This window comes from Acartia tonsa, chromosome 7 (assembly GCF_053477335.1).
Source record: "Acartia tonsa isolate MP-2025a chromosome 7, ASM5347733v1, whole genome shotgun sequence".
NCBI lineage: Eukaryota > Metazoa > Arthropoda > Copepoda > Calanoida > Acartiidae > Acartia > Acartia tonsa.
The window spans coordinates 11,001,488-11,022,994 of record NC_137266.1 but is presented as its reverse complement, the minus strand read 5'-3'; positions in this window follow the sequence as shown (position 1 = coordinate 11,022,994).

Here is a 21,507-nt window from a genome sequence, read left to right as displayed (position 1 = left end):
TTATTTCTCCATCTTAAAATCTCTTTTAGTGTTAGATAAAGTTTGTGAATTGTTGTAGCAAAGTTGGTAAGATTCCATGTAGTTGAAAATGAACCAAAAATCCTCCAATCAAATAATTTATTTAAGAATATATTTAGTTTTTTTTGTATGGTCTAAGGGTATTCTAGTCCTTGTTTTAAATGAACGTACTGACTTTTAAGTAATTAGTGTTGAGTTGAAACACTTTCTAAATCTTACCTTACTGCTACAGGAATAATCAATTAGTCTTTAAATCGATAGGACAATTCTAATATGCCTAAATTAACAATAAGAGCTATCCGTTACAGAAAGACGTACGGCCTGACGGATAAACTGACACCAATTATAGGGGAACTTCGCGTATAAAAATAAATTTAGTGACTTGTCAAACCGATAGAGAGAGGAAACATTTTGGACGCCTATCTTCAATATCAGTAAAGTAAATTAATGTATTGGATGTGAGGTCTTGTTTCAAAAAGAGGAATTGGTGTATAGTTCAGGGATCTAAAGGGATAACAAAATAGGTGATAAATTGATGTACATTCCCAATGATGTACAATAGAACTAGTGGTTGAAACGTTTGAACGCTCAACTTAATGAATAAAAATTAACTAAAAAATCAACGTTGTTAAGCCAACGAATAAGAAATCGTTATCATAAAACGTTGGGGACTAGTGTAATAAACAGCCCAATGTCCCCTCTCTCTCTATTGGTAGATTTATTTTGTTTCCACAAGCAAAGTAAAGGGATTATGTTGGAAAGTTGTAATTGATTGTGGCCATTAGAAAAACTATTAATTACATCCTTAATCTTATAGATAACATTACTCACAAAACTTATATAGAATACATATACTGCTCAATTAAGAGATAATTTTATTATCCTATAATATAAAAGATTTTTTGTCTGTAGCGAAGGATCACACTAACCACTGAACCGATATGGTTATCCCTTAAAGTGAAGCCTTTTGTGTAGGTCCAGGGAAGGTTTTAATTATTTTGGGGGATGGTATATCCATTAAAAAGGTCTATGGGTTGAATTCTCCCCCCCCCCTTCACCTTAGGTGCCCCTAGAGTCATTTTTGGGCGTTTCTGCTAGACATTATATAAAAGTAACAGTAAGACCTGATAAAGATAGACATTCCATCCACTTTTAAATTCGTTGAAAAAAAGTACATGATACTATTTCAGTGCATACCTGCATTTCAGGGCATACCTGCATTTCAGGGCACACCTGCATTTCAGGACTTGATTATAAAGAAGCTTGACTTATAACATTGTACCTTATTGTAATAAGAATGATCATTCCAAAAATCAGATTTATAGGAAATTTATATCACATAAATCTTATTTGTCAAAAAGATCTGTACCGAAGGATCTCGCTAACCGCTGAACCGATAAGGTTCTCCTTTACAGTGTAGCTTCTCATTGTAAGGTTTATAGCTATTCCCAAGAGAAACACCAAAAATACCAAACAATATTCCCTTTAAGCGGCGCCACCGAGTTTTTACTTGATTTTCCCTCCTACAAAGGTGCCAATTTAAAAAAAAAACTACAATTGAAAGTATGGGAGGAGAGGGGGGGGGGGATCGACCTCCCGACCATCTCAAGAGCCCCTAGAGGCCTCTAGGGGCTTAGCATCTAGTAATAGGATGTAAAATTAGATGTAATGAAAAATATTGATGTATTCCCATATAAATATATCTGTTTTCCTATAAAAATCCCTCAGGATAAATGATACAAAATACTCAGGGAGGGAGGGGACACTAGTCTCCAACGTTTTATATGACCGTTATTCGTTGGCTCAACAACTTTGGGGACCTTTAATAAATTTTGATTGGTTGGTTTATTGAATTGAGAGTTTAAACGCCTCAAACAATAATTGTAACCTGTAGAAGAGTTAGTTTTGTGTATTTTCGTTGGGGATGTACATCAATTTATAGGCCACTGTCTTATCCCTTTGGATCCCTGCAAAATTCTAGTTTACAATCTTGGGGAATATACAGAATCTTTAATAAAGGTAATATGAGCCATAAGAAAAATTTAAAAAATATGTTTTTTACATAATTAAACATTAGGTCCAATTAAAAAATGAATACAGAAATGTATGTAGAATTCGTGGAAATTGTGACGGAAATTTTTGTCGCCAAGCAAGGTTGCTAAAAGAGTCCTCATTTGTTGGTCAATACCGTCTTTTATAGTCAGTAGAGAGGAAGGGCTAAAGTCATAAGAGTTGAGGGTATCGTCATGCTAAAGAGAGAGCTAGGTAGATAGACAATGGCCGATAAATTGATGTACATCCCCAAATGACGTTACCCTTCTGCAGGTTACTATTAGTGGTCGGAACATTTGGAGACTTAACTTAATGAACCAACCAATTATTAAAAGTCTCCACAGTTTTTAAGCCAACAAATAAGAAGACGTTAGCATAAAACTTTGGGGACTAGTGTAATAAACAGCCCAATGCCCCCCCCCCCCCCCCCTGTATTGTATACCAAGCAGTTCTCCTCCTCTGTATACGCTGGTGACCCCCCCCCGCCCCACCTTTCTGCCTGGAAATAGAGTAATCCAGAGTTGTATTGAATTTAATCCTGCGGAGATTCAATTATCTTGTTTTCAATTTAAACTCTGCCAGGGTTGTCCAGCTGCAGCCGCTCTGTGTCCAGCCGCTTGTTATCCGCGCTTTTAATAAAAATTTGTTGCTAGTTTGAAGCCAGGGAGTAAGGGAGGGAACAATGGATCGAATATTTAATTTTTAGGAGTCTCAGACTTTGGGTACTGGCTTAAAGGGAATGTGCAAGAATTTAGTACTTTCTGACTGAGTTTGGGTACTAGCGCATGTAATGCCGCTACTCGTTATGAATAAAGCAGACAGAGAGTAGTTTAAACATAAAAGGTAAGAATGCACGGCCACCCTCCCATAATCTATTTCACTCCCCTCTCCCCTCCCTTTTTTAATGCAGACGATAGGGAAAAGGAAAAGATGGTGGGGGCAAGGGGCAAGGGTAATAAACAGGATATTCTTGCCCAGCCAGCTAGCTGTAGGTCCAATAATCTTGTAATACAAAAATCACATCATTGAACCTCATTATATTTTATCAACAAACAAGTTGTGATTTCGCCTGCCTGTCCCCTTTTTTCCCTCTTCATATAACTTGCCCCATTGCCGCCACCTCTCTTTTCCCTTTCCCTGTCATCTGGAGAGTTCAAGTGATATTTTTCTAGTAATTAATTACAGAATGGTTATGTCAGTCTGATATACTGATAATCCAATTTTGAAATGATTGCTTTTTTTCTTGGAACTTTTTTTCTTAGTTTATAGTTTATTGAATTTAACTAACAATCCCTTAACAATGTCCTCCAATTTTTTTTGATTAATCTGGATTTCATAGCCTTTCTTTTAAAACTCTTAAATTGAATTAATTGCCCATTGTCCCCTCCCTTACTCCCTGGTTTAAAGCACATTAGAGTAAATCACTAGAGAGGGAAAGGGGTTAAATAACTGTATTTCACTATCGCACTCTCCTTGTGCCTTATATTAATTTGGCCATTGAAAATCAACCAATTGTGTCGAGAATATTAACACAGTCAAGTAGCAGAAAACAATTTGGAAGCTCACGAAAAAGGTAATTGAAAAAGGGAGGATCTGTATATGCATCTAAACTATAGATGTTAGAGTAACAACGTGTTAATATTCAAAATTATCTAGTAATCGGACCAAAATTCCATAAAAACCTATCCTTAAATACTTGATTACAGGATGATTTTTTTCTAACAATAAATTCTACGAAACCTTTTAAAGTAAGGTGGAAGTACATTTTTTCTTTTTCGTGTAATTGAAGAGGGGTGGGTAAGAAGGGGAGGAAAAGGGGAAGGAGGTTGTGGGGAAAGTTTCCTTTAGCATTGTTTGTCAGAATACCTTTTCCCTGGCTTTTGCTTAATATGGAAATACTTACATTTTAAGACTTATCAAATTTATACCTTTTTTTTTATTTCGGGCCATTGGCACCTTGGGGCTAACAAAACAGGTTTTAATCTTATTATCTTACATTTTATGTCCACGTAAATCTTTCTATAATACGATGCGATAAGAACTAGTCTAAAAGTACTTTAATAGAAAGATTATACTATGTAAATATTGTGTTTGGCAATATATATTTGATTTTAAATAATTATTTTTCAACTCTTTTATATATTTTAACATCCGAAATTTGTTTTGTTTAACTCTTGGGACTGCTTATACTTAATTTAAACGAATGAAATTCTTAGTTAAACTTCACATTTTACCCTTTACTACTAAAATACTTCAATCTGATTTATAATAGATTGATACAATCGATATATTATTACTTGAATGTTGCATCAGATTTTCATTTACTCTGATAAAGTCATACTCGTAGCTGGCAAAAATAACGATACCCCCCATCCAACCCCTTTACCACATCCCTTCCCTTACTATTGGATGAACTAACTGACCAATAAATGAGGTCCATATTAGCAACCTAATATGACGGCAAATTTCCCCTCGTCAATATATCCTCGTATTCTATATCCATTATCAATACATAGAAATTTCAGTATATCACCTATATAATTCTTATTTACTCAGGTTGGAAAATAAATAATTCAAACGATGAATAATATCCTTTCCACATAGCCTTACTGAAGGACGGAAAGATAGACAGATGAATTGAATGATATATTAGCAGCGTTACTGAAATTAAGGCATTCAAAATTGCTTAAAACCTGCCTAAGACTAATCCCAATCCTCTCATAGAATATAGTAAAGTTTAGTTCTGTTTACGAGATCTTAAACCACAAACATATATGTAGTAATTGATATGTAGTTAATTAAGTTGAGTGTTCGAACGTTTCAACCAAAAATTTTAATCTGCATAAAGGGTAATTTTAGGGATCATAAGTGGTGACGATCATCACTTTATCGGACATTGTCCCATCTCTTTAGAAATACCCACTAATGTTTCTTAATATTTTTCCTAAATTGTTTCAAAGATAAACCACTTCATTAAAGTTTCAGCACACTTTAAGCCCCGTAATATTTTTTCTCATTTTCATTCGAAACCGATAAATATCCTATGGATTAAAACCGGTTCTCATCCATACAAAAAAAACCTATGTCTAGCGTCGTATTATATTTAGTTTTCTACGAATATAAAAATGTACAATCATGAGATTAAAACCATATTTTTTGTCCGTGCCTTCGGCATCTCGGGTTAATGAAACTGGTTTTAATCTTGTAATTGTATATTTTATATCCGCGGAAAGATGTTTATAATACTAACATATTCTTGAGTCCATGTTTGCAAATAATTTGCTATAGTTTATTTTATAAAGTGCCAGGTTTAGAGTTGGTACGGAAATTTGTGCAAGATTATTGACTGTTTGTTATAGTGGTTGGTCTCCAAAGTTTAGTTTATTTTATAAAGTGCCAGGTTTAGGGTTGGAACGGAAATTTGTGCAAGGTAATTGGCTGTTTGTTATATTGGTCCCCAAAGTTTTAAAATAACATTTTCTTTTTCGTTAGCTCAACAACTTTGGGGGCCATAATACAATTTGATTGGTTGGTTTATTAAGTTGAGTGTTTAAACGTTACAGCCACTAATTCTAATCTACAGAAGGTGTAAGTTTGTGTAACATCATTTGGGATATACATCAATTTATCGCCATTGTCTTATCCCTTTAAATCCCTGTTTAGTTGAGCCCTGAACCCCCACCTCCCTTTATTTTATAATGAATTTAAAAAAAGGGGAAAGGAGCATCGCTGGGTTAGGACTCCCCGCAGGGGTTAAGCATAGTGAAAAAACTACCCATCTTATTTTTTAAAACATTCAAAAGTAAGACATTAGATGGCATTAAATACTACGATGGAGAGGCTGTAGATAGGTTTTGCAATAGATAAAATGAATTTAAATTTGAATTTACTAATAAGAAAGTAAATTACAGACTATCATTTTCTTTCTTTAAAGCACATTTTTTTGAAAAAAAAATAAAGTTACTAATGCTTGCGGTAAAGCTACAAAAACATATAAAGCAAAACCAAATTAAAGAGAGGTTTGGTGATTATCTAAATATTCCCCACAGAAAAGATTTCTTTTTAGATATTTGTGAAATATCTGTAAAATAACAGTTTTGGCATTCACTACTCAAATACTCATACTTTTACACACATACATACACACACACACACACACATATTTCAAAGTTTTTCTTAGAGCAATTCAAATAGAATTTATACTCAGAATAGATTAGATTTATGTTCTTCTGTTATTTATCTAAAACTGTTGGCTGCTCCTCTAGCCACTTATTAATTATCACTACATGGGGAGGGGGGGGGGGGGCAGGTAATCAGAGAGAGAGAGGGGGCAATGGCCTGTTTATTACACTAGTCACCAAAGTTATATGATGTCGTTTTCTAATTGGTTAACAACTGAGGGGACTTTTAATGATTTTTGATTTGCAAGTGGAGATTCAGTTCTCTTCTAACCTTTAATAAACATTACAAAACTTATATAGGCATTAAAATAAATATTTTAAAAACTTTGTTTGTGGTCCAGAGGCAATATGTGGGAATCCTTTGAACAATTTCAAAATATGAGCCCTATGGGGTTAATGCCCTGTGGTTGCCTTCTAACCTTTACTTATCTAACATAAATTGAAATAAGCATCAAAAGAAATATTTTTGATAAAGTTCGTTTTGGGTCCAGATGCAATATTCGGGAAACTGCTTTGCATAATAAACCAGAGAGAAATGGGACAATGGGATGTTTTTTTCACTAGTTCCCAAAGTTTTCTGTTTCGTTGACTTAACAATTTTGAGGACTTAGTGAATTTTGATTGGTTAGTTCATTAATTTGAGTGTTGAAACACGTCAACTACTAATTTTAATCTACAGAATGGATAATTTTGTGTACTTGGTAATGTACACCAATATATCGGCCGTTGTCTTATCCCTTTAGATCCTTTATAATAAAGACACTCTGGTAGGGCGAGCCGGTTCGAAGCTTTACTTAACGCCGCAAGGTGATCAGCAATCTATTGGTAGATCTCTTGATAACAATGACAAATAAACAAGGCAGGAGCGTAGCAACTCTGTGATACAGCTGAGCTTCCGTCTACCACAACACCTTAAAGATATTTCTGTACTTGAAAAACTGCTCTGAAACACTCTCACTCATACACACATACAGACACACTGCAGGCGCACTTTACCAATTTGTCTACAGAATTGGGGTCGTTTGTTTAATAGCACAACTATTTATTAAAACATTCAATATGAATTAAACAATTTATACAGTTTATTTACAGATAAATAATATGCCTATTTTTTTCATTCATTTTGGTAATTGATATTTTTTTACTTGAAGTTTTTATATACTAAACATTAGAGGGGGGAGGGGGTAAATAACTGTATGTCCCCACCCCATGGACCCTGTGTCGACTTTCAAGTGGGCCTTTGAATATCAGACTACCAGAGTCGGGAATATTTACACATTACATAATCAATATTAACATACAAAAATGAAAAGAACAAAAAAAGGTAAAGAGTACTATACTCTCACAAGTCATATAAAATTTAAAATTAAGTTTCTACATCCTATCTAGATTATTATTTCAATAAATCATATTTCTTGCATAGAAATTTAATTTTCATACTATTTTAAATAAACAAACGAAGGATTTATGAATTTATAATAAGGATGACAATATCCATAAATAATAAAGCACAAAAAATTATAGATGGAAGTATTGACAAAGTGATTTAAAAAGCAAATTTTCAGTTGATTTAGATCAGGAATACAAAAAAAAATAGCCTTCTAAATTTAACAACATCGATTATTATCACATTTTTCGAATTGTGTTTCGGACTGACAAACGGACATACTATACAGACAAGTTTAATTTCAGAGTTTCTTCGTTTCTAATAAGTGGAAAAGAAAGTTTAAAATGTATATTATAGGAAACTTTAGCCTTTATCTCAAATAGGAGCCATTAATCTGCTAGAGAGAGAGAGAGAGAGACAGAGAGAGAGAGAGAGAGAGAGAGAGAGAGAGAGAGAGAGAGAGAGAGAGAGAGAGAGAGAGAGAGAGAGAGAGAGAGAGAGAGAGAGAGAGAGAGAGAGAGAGAGAGAGAGAGACAGAGAGACAGAGAGAGACAGAGAGACAGAGAGAGACAGAGAGAGAGAGAGACAGAGAGACAGAGAGAGACAGAGAGAGACAGAGAGAGACAGAGAGAGACAGAGAGAGAGACAGAGAGAGACAGAGAGAGACAGAGAGAGAGAGAGAAAGAGCGAGAGAAAGAGGGGGCAATGTTTATTACAAAAGTTCCCAAAGTTTTATAATAATGTTTTCTATACGTTTGCTAAACAACTTTGGGGACTTTAATGCATTGTGATTGGTTGGTTTATTAAGTTGAGTGTTCAAACATTTTAACCACTAATTGTCTTATCACTTTAAATCCCTTGCAACCGTGGTTTGTTTGATTACAGGATAATTATGCCAGCAATGGCTTTGATCTGTGTGTAATGATAGTTCAGGTTCATAGTTACAGGAATCTCCATCAGGGTAGATAAATTATAATCAAAGGAGGTGGGTAACACTTATTGTCTGATAAGTCCTAACTGTGCATGGTTATGAGTTGTGTCTATTTATGGGCTAAGGATTAGTTCGTTTATTAAGTTGAGTGTCCAAACGTATCAACCGCTAATTGCAATCTACAGAAGAGCATTTTTTTGTCATCCCTGGGGACATGCATCAATTAATTGTCCATTGTCTTATCCCTTTAGATCCATGAGATATAAAGGGCTACATGAAACAAAATATTATCTAGTCAAACCATGTGGCGCAAGGACAACTAGTATACCTGAATAAATAACCTTATAAAGTATATTAATAGAGCCTCACTATTAAGTGCATTCATGTCCTTAAACACTTATACACACAAACTTTAATAGGCTTAGGTCAATATTTGGTAGATTTAAAAGATTCAAAATGAAAATACAAATAATATTTTTAACATCTTAATTAGAACTGATGATCTATTAAATTAGTGAAACAATTGTATTCCATAAATAAAATGATAAAAAAATCTGTTTTTCTATAGTTTTTTGTAGATTAAGGATTAATTTACACATTTTTGGGACTTGATTATAGAGATTATTCGCTTATAACATTGTACCTTGTTGTAATTGTAATCAGTATTTCAAAAATCATATAAATACCTCTACATATCACATAAAAATTGTTGTATAAAAAGTAAAAATATCAACACGTCTTAAATGGACGTTTTAGAGTTGGTACGCTTCCTAAATTGGACCTTACTGTTATAGGAATCCTCATGCAACGTTTGAAATCGATAGGACAATTTAAACATGTCTAAATTGACGAAAAAAGCAAACCGTTCTGGACAGACGGAGGGACCGGCCCTAATTATAGAAAGCTTAGCTTTTTAAAGTATGTCATAAAAACATTGGCGGTCTATGAATGAAGAATATTGATGTTTTGTGTATTACAATTATCACCTCTTTAATACTTGGCTGTGTTGATATTTTTTTTCTTTCATATCTTTATAAAAGAAACTATTAAGAAATATGTCTAAGAAATAGGTCATTGATTTGATGGCATTGATTTAATAAACTACAACCGGCTACGTTCCTAGAGGCCTCTAGAGGCCCTCGAGGAGGAAAGTTAAATTCCATTTCTTAAGTTTAAGATTTTAAAAGGCGACCTATCACCCCTAGCAAGTAGGGGATCTGTATTCAAGTGAGGAGGCATTTGGCGGAAAAAATTTACTTAAACCATCTTAAAACTTAAATAATAAAAATTAGAAAGCGAAAAATCATCACGGGATCTATTTAGAGCTTCCTTAAAATAGAGAACTCAATCGGTTAGGTAATTATTGAAATGTTAAGCTATGAACTAAAAAATCTTACTTCTTTATGTAATATAATTAGACGGTTTCCCTCCAAGTGCCTAGAAGAGGGTAATTCTTCATTTGTTTATGTCTTACCTAATAATGCAGGTTAGAATAGCCCAGCAGGGCTTAGGCATCACAGGTTTGAACCCATATAGGGATTATGGGGTGTAGTTCTGTGCTCTTTATGCATTTTGGAACCACTTATAAAAATGACGTCATACAATTCAAATGACCAATGATAGCCAATACACAGACTAAATTACCAATGGCAGACCAGTTAGACGTCATTTTTTATATTTATTATAAAAAGCTTCACTATATTTCTATAAATCACAGTTTTTTTTTAATTAAAGACTGTGTAAAATCATGGTAAGCCTAGTTCTACCATTGCAAGTTCATTAATTTACCATCTTAAGGTTGCTAAGCATATAATTACACAAATAGAGCACACTCATACACCGACACAAACACAGACACACACAAATCTGTTTTAGAGGCATCAAATATTCATCAGTAAAGCAAGAAGAGAAAGTCTCAAAGTTCCTATTTTTACTGGTGCTTTATATTGGCCTTTAAAGATATGGATCAGTTTATGGATGGTATGTCAGCCGTACCAAAACAAATACAACAAGTAGACACTTTAAGATTCTCTTACCATTCAGAGATATTGTACTTTGAAACTAGCTATCGTCAAAATTAAGTTGCATACTTTACCTAAGGGATAGCAAAATATTCCCTTTTAAAAAATTGCTTTAACAAGATATTAGCTTCGACAGTATAAAAATGAGTATATAAAGTTCCAATCAATTTTGTACTTTTCTGTGAAAAATAAGGACCGATACTAAGCTTCCAATAAAATTATATTCTATACAAGTATCTATCTATCCTTGTATCCCTGTATCCTCTCATGAATATTGAAATAGAATAAAAATATATTCTGTACAAGTATCTATCCTTGTATCCCTGTATCCTCTCATGAATATTAAAATATAATAAAAATATATTCTGTACAAGTATCATCCTTGTATCCCTGTATCCTCTCATGAATATTGAAATATAATAAAAATATATTCTATAAAAGAATCTTTCCTTGTATCCCTGTATCCTCTCATGAATATTGAAATATAATAAAAATATATGCTGTACAAGTATCATTCTTGTATCCCTGTATCCTCTCATGAATATTGAAATATAATAAAAATATATTCTATAAAAGAATCTTTCCTTGTATCCCTGTATCCTCTCATGAATATTGAAATATAATAAAAATATATTCTATACAAGTATCTATCCTTGTATCCCTGTATCCTCTCATGAATATTGAAATATGATAAAGACATATTCTATACAAGTATCTATCCTTGTATCCCTGTATCCTCTCATGAATATTGAAATAGAATAAAGACATATTCTATACAAGTATCTATCCTTGTATCCCTGTATCCTCTCATGAATATTGAAATATAATAAAGACATATTCTATACAAGTATCTATCCTTGAATCCCTGTATCCTCTCATGAATATTGAAATAGAATAAAGACATATTCTATACAAGTATCTATCCTTGTATCCCTGTATTCTCTCATGAATATTGAAATATAATAAAGACATATTCTATACAAGTATCTATCCTTGTATCCCTGTATCCTCTCATGAATATTGAAATATAATAAAGACATATTCTATACAAGTATCTATCCTTGAATCCCTGTATCCTCTCATGAATATTGAAATAGAATAAAGACATATTCTATACAAGTATCTATCCTTGCATCCCTGTATCCTCTTATGAATATTGAAATAGAATAAAAATTTATTCTATACAAGTATCTATCTATTCTTGTATCCCTGTATCCTCTCATGAATATTGAAATATAATAAAAATATATTCTATAAAAGAATCTATCCTTGTATCCCTGTATCCTCTCATGAATATTGAAATAGAATAAAGACATATTCTATACAAGTATCTATCCTTGTATCCCTGTATCCTCTCATGAATATTGAAATATAATAAAGACATATTCTATACAAGTATCTATCCTTGAATCCCTGTATCCTCTCATAAGTATTGAAATATAATAAAGACATATTCTATACAAGTATCTATCCTTGTATCCCTGCATCCTCTTATGAATATTGAAATAGAATAAAAATTTATTCTATACAAGTATCTATCTATTCTTGTATCCCTGTATCCTCTCATGAATATTGAAATAGAATAAAAATATATTCTATACAAGTATCTATCCTTGTATCCCTGTATCCTCTCATAAATATTGAAATATAATAAAAATATATTCTGTAAAAGTATCTATCCTTGTATCCCTGTATTCTCTCATGAATATTGAAATATAATAAAGACATATTCTATACAAGTATCTATCCTTGTATCCCTGTATCCTCTCATGAATATTGAAATATAATAAAGACATATTCTGTACAAGTATCTATTCTTGTATCCCTGTATCCTCTCATGAATATTAAAATAGAATAAATATATATTCTATACAAGTATCTATCCTTGTATCCCTGTATCCTCTCATAAATATTGAAATATAATAAAGACATATTCTGTACAAGTATCTATCCTTGTATCCCTGTATCCTCTCATGAATATTGAAATAGAATAAAGACATATTCTGTACAAGTATCTATCCTTGTATCCCTGTATCCTCTCATGAATATTGAAATAGAATAAAGACATATTCTGTACAAGTATCTATCCTTGTATCCCTGTATCCTCTTATGAATATTGAAATATAATAAAAATATATTCTATACAAGTATCTATCCTTCTATCCCTGTATCCTCTCATGAATATTGAAATAGAATAAAGACATATTCTATACAAGTATCTATCCTTGTATCCCTGTATCCTCTCATGAATATTGAAATAGAATAAAGACATATTCTGTACAAGAACTCTTTATTTAGAGTTCACAAGGGGGACATAAACTTTATTTTCAACATAAATACAACAGTTTTATTACAGTATTTACCAACCATGTATAAAGCTCTGGAACAGTTAGGAACTTGAAACAAAGAGTTAATAGTAGATAGAATAGTTATTTATCGCATTATACTATACACTGCTTTTCGCACATATTAGAATGAAAAATTAAAGCTGAAAACTAGTTTTGTTAGCACTGAGCGGTAGAAGGTCCGGTCTGACAAAACTGGTTTTAGTTTATGATATATCTGTGGAAATTGTCTCTATTGCAATGCTATAAATGATTTTAAGTATGGCTTAGAACCGGTTCTTATCCAGCAGATATTAATCAGTTTCAAAGCCATACTGAAATAAGATTTTCTACTTCTAGATAAATAAAAAATGTCCATTGCTCTACTAATTCAAACAAATCTAAATAAAACAGTTAAAAGTTTTAAAAAATCATTTATTGAAGTAAAATAATAGGGGGGTTAGGGGATTAAATAACTGTATGTCCCCAACCCGTGAACCCTGTGCCAACTTTAAATTGGGTCTATGAATATCATCCAATATCGTATAGAATATTACCACAGCCAAGTAGCTACAAAAGAACAGAGAGCAATATGCTAGCAGACGAATAAAGGTCCCCAACACTAGATCCAGGTAGTTATATGGACTATATATCTATACTTATAGACATTTATTTTTCTATTAATTCCTATTATTCACAAACAATACTAACAATCATGACTATGATTTTTTATCTTGAAAAAGGAATTGAGTATTTCAAAGTTGGTTTCAAACACTTAACACAGTTAGGGAATCGCATCCATTTTTATAGAAGCAGAAATATAATCTATGATTACGGTTTTGACCCTCTAAAAAATGTAATCTACCATTCCAATTTTTCCTCTCTTGGTGATGATATCATCAACGCCATTATGATTTTTAAAATGTACCATTCCACTTTCAATAGAGGCGAAACTGGAATCGTACATTTATGTTTACATATCAGCATATTCATAAACATTGATTACCTTATTTAATTCGACATAATACTAATGGTATATTCTAGTTATTATTTTTATTTTACATAAAGTTTTTTTAATTATAAATAGAGTATATTATATTTTCCTACGATTAACATAATTTAAAAAAAGTATGTATGATTTCAATTATGTCATTGTCAATGTTAAAAGTGTAAACCACTATTCCAGTTTTGCCTCTCTTGAAAGTGGAATGGTACATTTCAAAAATTGTATCAGCATTGATGATATCATCGTCATGAGAGGCAAAATTGGAATGGTAGATTACAAAAATCATATCGGCGTTGATGATATCATCACCAAGAGAGGGAATGATAGATTACGTTTTTAGAGGGTCAAAACCATAATCATAGATTATATTTCTGCTTCTATAAAAATGGATTCAACTCCCTAACTGTAACAGTATAAATATCTAGAATATCAAAATATCTTCAGTTTTTTTTATGAATATTGTTGTATAAAAACAAGGATAAAACCATCAAAAAAGGGTACTTGAAAGTACATTTCTCAAAGTAGGTAAAATACCGGGAAGGAGGGGACATTGGGCTAATTATTATATTAGTCTCCAAAATTTTATACTTACGTTCCATTATTTGGTGGCTTAACAACTTCGGGGACTTTTATTGAATTTTCATTGGTTGATTCATTAAGTTTGGTATCCAAACGTTTCAATCACTAATTGTAATCTACAGAAGGGGTAATTTTGTATATCATCATTGGGGATTCACATCAATTTAAAGGTCATTGTCTTATCCCTTCAGATCCCTGAGGTAATTAGTGTATTGGTCAAAGAATTTTAAATTTATGTAGTAACAGCATCGTTTATACTTAGGGTATAGATTAGTGTTGTTTTAGGTATTTGCATTAAAGTGTAGTAATATTATAAAATATGCAATATATACATCAATTGATACATTCCCAAAAAATGCATGTCGAGCATTAACCACCCCCCTATTTTTAAAATAAATCAGAATAATAAAGCTAACCTAACAGGACCTAAACCAATAAACAAGCAAATCCATAAATCTAAATTTATTTTTAAAAAAATGGGGGAGGGGGTTTATATGCTCAAAGATGCACTTTGGGAGAAAACTCACACAGGTAATTTATATTTGCAAATTAATAATTTACAAATTGTAGTTGACACATTGGGAATGAATGTAAAATATACGTGGAAAAATTGTCGTCAATGTACCTTGCTAACATAGAAGGCATTTATTGGTAAGTATGAGTAGAGGGAGTGGGGTGAAAGAGGCGGAGGGAGAATTTTAGCCTACTGCGTGTTTCACTTTGATAGAGTACATGAAAATGTGGTGTAAGATCCAAGTAATAATATATCCATTACCTTGGGATATGATGAAAATACCTGGGTTCCAGCTCACAAATATTTGTCATCTTTCTAACTAGTTTTTTCCTTTGTATGCAGTCCCTAAAACAGTCTGCTTTTTAAGAGCTTTTCTATAATTAGGGTTGGTTCGTCCGTCCAAGACGGTTAATCTGGACATGTTAGAATTGTTCTATCGTTTTCAAACTTTGCATAATGATGCCTATAACAGTTAGGTACGATTTAGGAAACGTGCAAATTTTTGCTGGTCTTCGGGAATTCAGAATTATCTGCCTAGTAGTTTTGCAAAAAATTTGATTGTCATTCTTTCTTTCTGTCATGCTGTAGTTGTGATTAATATATTCACTGAACCTATTTATAAGAATCTTCACTGTAAAGAGGAACCAAATCACTCCAGAGGTCTCCTTTGTTTCAAACACACACACACACACACACACATCCTTTACTTTTACCTTTGAAAAGACAGCTTCTAAAAAGAGCAAAAAAATGTGCGAATTCTAAAGATATTGTGGTAAGGCGAAACTTTTACTAAGAAGACAAATAGTTCTGCTTGGGTCAAGTCATGTCAACGATACATTTTCAAGTATGGCTTCGAAACCGGTTAATATCCGGTAGATAAGAACCGGTTCTCAGTCACACCAAAAAACATGTATAGTATCGTATTATATCCAGTTTTCTACGAATATAAAATATACAATCATAATATTGAAACTAGTTTTGTTAGCCCGTGCCTTGGGCATCTCGGGTATACCAAAACTTGATTTAATTTTATAATTGTACGTTTTTAAATCCGCGGAAAGCTGTTTAGAATACGATAAAAAAAAACTATTCTAGAATATCAAGGACAATTTACCTTGTCAAATACTTCATACGTTAGTTCTACCAACAAAGGATAACTCTCCTTTTCTGTCCAAACAACCGGGCCAATAAGTTAAATAACACCCAACAAGCAACCATTTTTAATGTAAAACAATCTTAAAATAAAAAAATCTTTGGCCAAATAATGAATAACGATACATTTTCTACAATAACAATTTTACATTGTCATTAACCTCGAACGGGCGAGACTGTTGTCCATGACATTTTAAAGCCAAGTCTAACAACCAAGGATAGCTAAGGGAAGACAATCTGTCCAAACACTCGGGGTATTAGGTGACACCCAACAGACAACCATTTTCAATATAAAACAATCCTAAACATGACATTGAAGCCCTACGGGACACTTGGTTTAATAATATATTGAGAAAATCCATCATTAATTGACTTGATTGTTTTATTTTGAACGTGACCAAAATGCTTAGGTCACACTGAACCCAAACAAACTAAGGGCGTGTTTTAGAATGTTGGACTGGGGGTGGGTGGGTGGGCAGGTATGAGAAGCGTCTAAATTTGTTAACCCCCCCCCCCCCCCCCAAGGACATTATTATGTGGAGATTGTTCACTGGAGGTATTACACAACACCCCTCATATGTGCTCGCATTTGAAACAAACAAACACACAGTTACCAGAGGTGGATACTTAAAAACATTAAAAACACTTGAAGACACGTTCGACGACTCAGTCTTCCGAGACTCGAGGTTAAATTTTTACCTCTTCTTAAAAACACTTCAAGACACTTTTGAAGAGACGTCAAGTTTTGTGTAGCTTTGCGTAATTTTGCGTTAAAAAATCCTCTCGCTTTCCCTCCTAATATTATGTCATTAATAAGAGTTAACAACTTTTTTTCTCAAGTTTTATTTACATTTTTTCAACTGAAATCACAAGCGATTTCGCACCTAGCATTTAGGAACTATATATTCAAAGGGTAGAAAATAGCATAAAACCATTTATAATAGGATTTTGTATTGTATAATAAACAATTCTCACCGAATAATAAAATAAAGCTTCGGGCCCTCGGAAAATAGAAATTGATAATAAACTTATGATATTTAATTTTACTATCCGTGGAAATATTAAAAAAATATTTAAATTAAAAAAATTGTGAAAATACTTGTTTGTCACCCTATAGGAATATATTCCCCCCCACTAAAGGAAAGGGCCTATTTTGCAGACTAACATACACACACTGTTCGATGTAAATTGAGAACACTTCGAAGACGTCTTCAACTACCTACTTGAAGACTTGTCTTCAAAGAGTAGCTCTTCAAGAAAAAGTTTTTAAGAATTACTTTTTGCCAAAATACTTGAAGACTGCAAGACTTCAAGACGTCAACAATGTTTTAAGTATCCACCTCAGATATCTAAAGTTATAAGACAATAGCCAAAAATTGATGTAAATCCCTATTGCTAATACGTAATGATAATACAATTAATTAATTATTAATGGTTGAAACGTTCGAACACTCAACTCAATACCCCCAATAATCAAAATTTCATAGAGAAGCCGTAATTATAAAATTTTGGGGACTAGAGCAATAAATAGCCCAATGTCCCCTCCCTCCCTACAAACTTACACATATTTATGACAGGTCCATGACAGGTCCAAGACCACAAACAGTAAACTAGTAGGGATCTAAAGGCATAAGACAATGGCCGATAAATTTATGTACATCACCAATATTTACATCCAAGATTGACATTTCTGTAGATTACAATTTGTGGTTGAAACGTTTACACACTAGACTTACTGAACCAACCAATCAAAATTTAAGAAAAATACTCCAAGTGTTAAGACACCGAATAAGAAAAGGTTATTATAAAACTTTGGGGACTAGAGTAATAAACAGTCCTCTCTCTCCCTGCACTGGTAAACATTATTATTACAGGTTCAAGACCACAAACAAGATTGACAAAATTCATAAGCACGAAAAATCATTGATGGACAAATGAACAGCTTGAATATAGAGCAGATGCCCAGCGTAGAAACAGAAAATTATGAAAATTAATTAGAAAGTCAAAAAACCTTTTTATTTTTTTCCGTCTGTATGTCGTTCATGCTTAAAGCATAATTTAAAGAGGTTTCAAGATTTCTTTGATTTTTGCATATTTTCTATCATTTTTTTCTTTCAAAAAACGCGCGGCTAGAGCTAACTACACAATAAGAATACACTTGTTTGTAGTTTTTTCTTTGTCCATTTGTCCATCCACGTTTTTTATGCTTCGCTACTTATGGATATTGTCATCCTTGTTTTCGAACTAAATCAGTGTTTATGACATATTTACTAGTCAGCTGATAGACAAGTTAAGAATTTAAGTTTTAAAATTTGTCAATAAACAAATAAAACTATTCAAGAAGTTTAAAATAAAAATTTGATAAGGACGGCTTATTTATTGCATCGATATTAAAATGAAAAATTATAATAATAAAACGAGTTTTGTAAGCCTCGGTTAAGCCAGGTTAACAAAACTGGTATTTAATTTATTTTTATTTTATTTCAATATTCGTGGAAAGTTGTCTGTAATACGATGCTATACATGATTTTTTAGTAAGGCTGAGTACCTGTACTAATCCAGCGTAAATTAACCGGTTTGGAAACCATACTGGAAAAGTTTTTCAACCAATAGAATTTATATTTTAAGCATACAAAATATTTACATATAGACAAGAGAAAATTATTTGGTATTCGATAAATTTTCTTAAAGATAAACACACTAGTATGTGTACGTGTACTTAAACAGGGATCTTTAGGGATAAGACAATGGACGATAAAGTAATATATAACCCCAAAATTTAATAAACAAAATTATCACTTCAGTAGATTAAATTATTGGTTGATAACTTAGGAAATTACTAAATTTAAAATTATGTGCACATTGTATATGGTTTGTTGGTCATGATGTACAGTTCAATAAATCTTTTCTCACTCCATATTAGATCTACTCTTTAACTGACTCTGTCAGTTTGTCCAAGAATTATTATTTTGTGCTTCACTACTTTTGTACGTTGTTAGTTTGTTTTAGTTTAGCTATACAATTATTCATAAATGACCAGGTTTCAATTAAATAATAAAGGTTATTGTTTATGGGCATATTTACATTTATTTGGCATGGCAAGAGAGGTGCTTTGCCTATTGCATTGCTCCTTGTTATCCTAGGAATCATATAATCAGATGAATAGAATGATTATATGAAACAAGTTTTTAAAATCAACAGGGTTTACATGGTATGACTGACTTTCTAGTAACGATAATAGAGTTGCTACGCTTTCTAAATCATTCCTAACTGTTAGAAAAATCACCATAGCAAGTTTGAAATCGATAGAACAATTCTAACATGTCTAAGCTTTCCGTAAAGAATGTTCGGATGTACATACAGACGAAAGTAAGGAGACAATTGACATGTCACTTGATCCCCATGAAAGTAGGATGTATAAATGGATATAATATTACTTGGATATTTCACCAGATTTTATGTTCTCTAACAAAGGGAAACTTTCAGCGGACTACAATAACAATTCCCGCGTCCACCACCTTTACTTCATCATCACCCCACCTATTGGATGAGCTAATTGACCAATAAACGAGTTCCATGTTAACAACCTAAATTGACAACAAATTTTTCCCTGTCATAATATCCACGTATAATCTATATCCATTATCCATTGATGTATAAAATTCGCCTCCGGAAAATATTCACTGGAATTTTTAATATTTACAAAACTTTCTAACTGGATTACATTGCAGGGATATAAAGGGATAAGACAATGGCCGAAAAATTGATGTACATCCACAATGATGATATACAATAATGCCCCTTTTGGAGATTTAAATTAGTGATTGAAACCTTTAAACACTCAACATTAAGAAAGGCCCAATCAAAACTCACTGAAATCCCAAAAGTTTTAAACCCAACGAATCAGAAAACGAAATCATCAAACTTTGGGGACTAGTGTAATAAACAGTCCAGTGGCCCCTCCCTCCATGTTATAACTAGTTGGGATAAATTCAGATCTACGAAGGAATATATTATTTTCCAGTTAGGCTTTGAAACCGATAAATATCCGCTGGATTAGAAACGATTAATATCCGCTGGATTAGAACCGGTAATTTTCCCTCCTGTGTAAGTCCCTCTTACCAAAATAATAAACAAGTTAATGAAGTTTTTTTTGTATAATCTATGACTTACACTAAATTATTTGAATACAAGGTACTTAAATAACATTAAGATTTTAATCTTTCATGACCTATATCTTAATGATTCCACTTTTGTGTAAGGGCCATAAATAGAAAAAAAACACCTAGTACTCATGGATAAGAGACCAGAGGTGGATTCTTTAAAAAAATTGTTTTCGTGATAAATCCACCAAAATCACATTAAAAATCTACAAAAAATAAACAAAATCATAGAAGGGTTATGAACATAAGATTTTATTTAATTTTTGTAGATTTTTGTGTGATATTGGAGGATTTTTCACGAAAACAATTTTGCCCCACTAAGCGATTAGTGGGACAGTTTTTTTTAAGAATCCACCTGAGGATTCTGAAAACAATTATGAGGGAAAATTTATCCATAACCTACTTCCTTCTCCTCCCCCTCTTTTTTTACCCACTTCCCTTTAGTTACAGAGTTTTGGGTGACGAGTAATTCGGATCTCATTTAAAATAGCATTCCAAGCAAACATTGACTAAAATTTAAAATCTTTTTCAAAATTCCTTCAAGGTATCTTGGTTAATGGTTTGAAATGAAGATTAAAAGATAGAAAAGATCACGATATTTAAATTTAAACAATGGCCGTTTGTCCTGCATATTTTTGGCTTTTCGGTTTTGGTGAATGTTTACAAACGTTAAAGATATTATTTGATTTACTTCTTTTCTCTGCAAGACAAATCGAAGCATGTGAGATTATTTAATTCGCTAGGATATAAAATGCATTTTTATCTAATTGCGAAAACTGAGATCTGAAATTTGCATAACTCTTTCTACATTGCGTGTGACCGCGTACTACTTCGAGAAACGGCATTTTATTACTATCCATCCTAATTGGTCTGGAATGTTATGAAAAATGGTTTCACTTTTAATCCAGGTAAATTTATGGCAGGCACTCACATAGAATAAATAATCTTCACAAATATATTTTTGTTATTCTCTTTACCTAACTCAGGCAAGGAATAGTTATTTATCACATTATAGACAGCTTTCCGCGGATAACAAAATAAAAAAATTATAAGATTAAAAAGAGGAGACCCGTACTAACAAAACCTGAATAATAACATGAATCTGTAAAGAATGCTGTATTTAATTTTTCAGTATGGCTGAGAACCGGTTCTAATCCAGCGGATATTAATCGGTTTTGA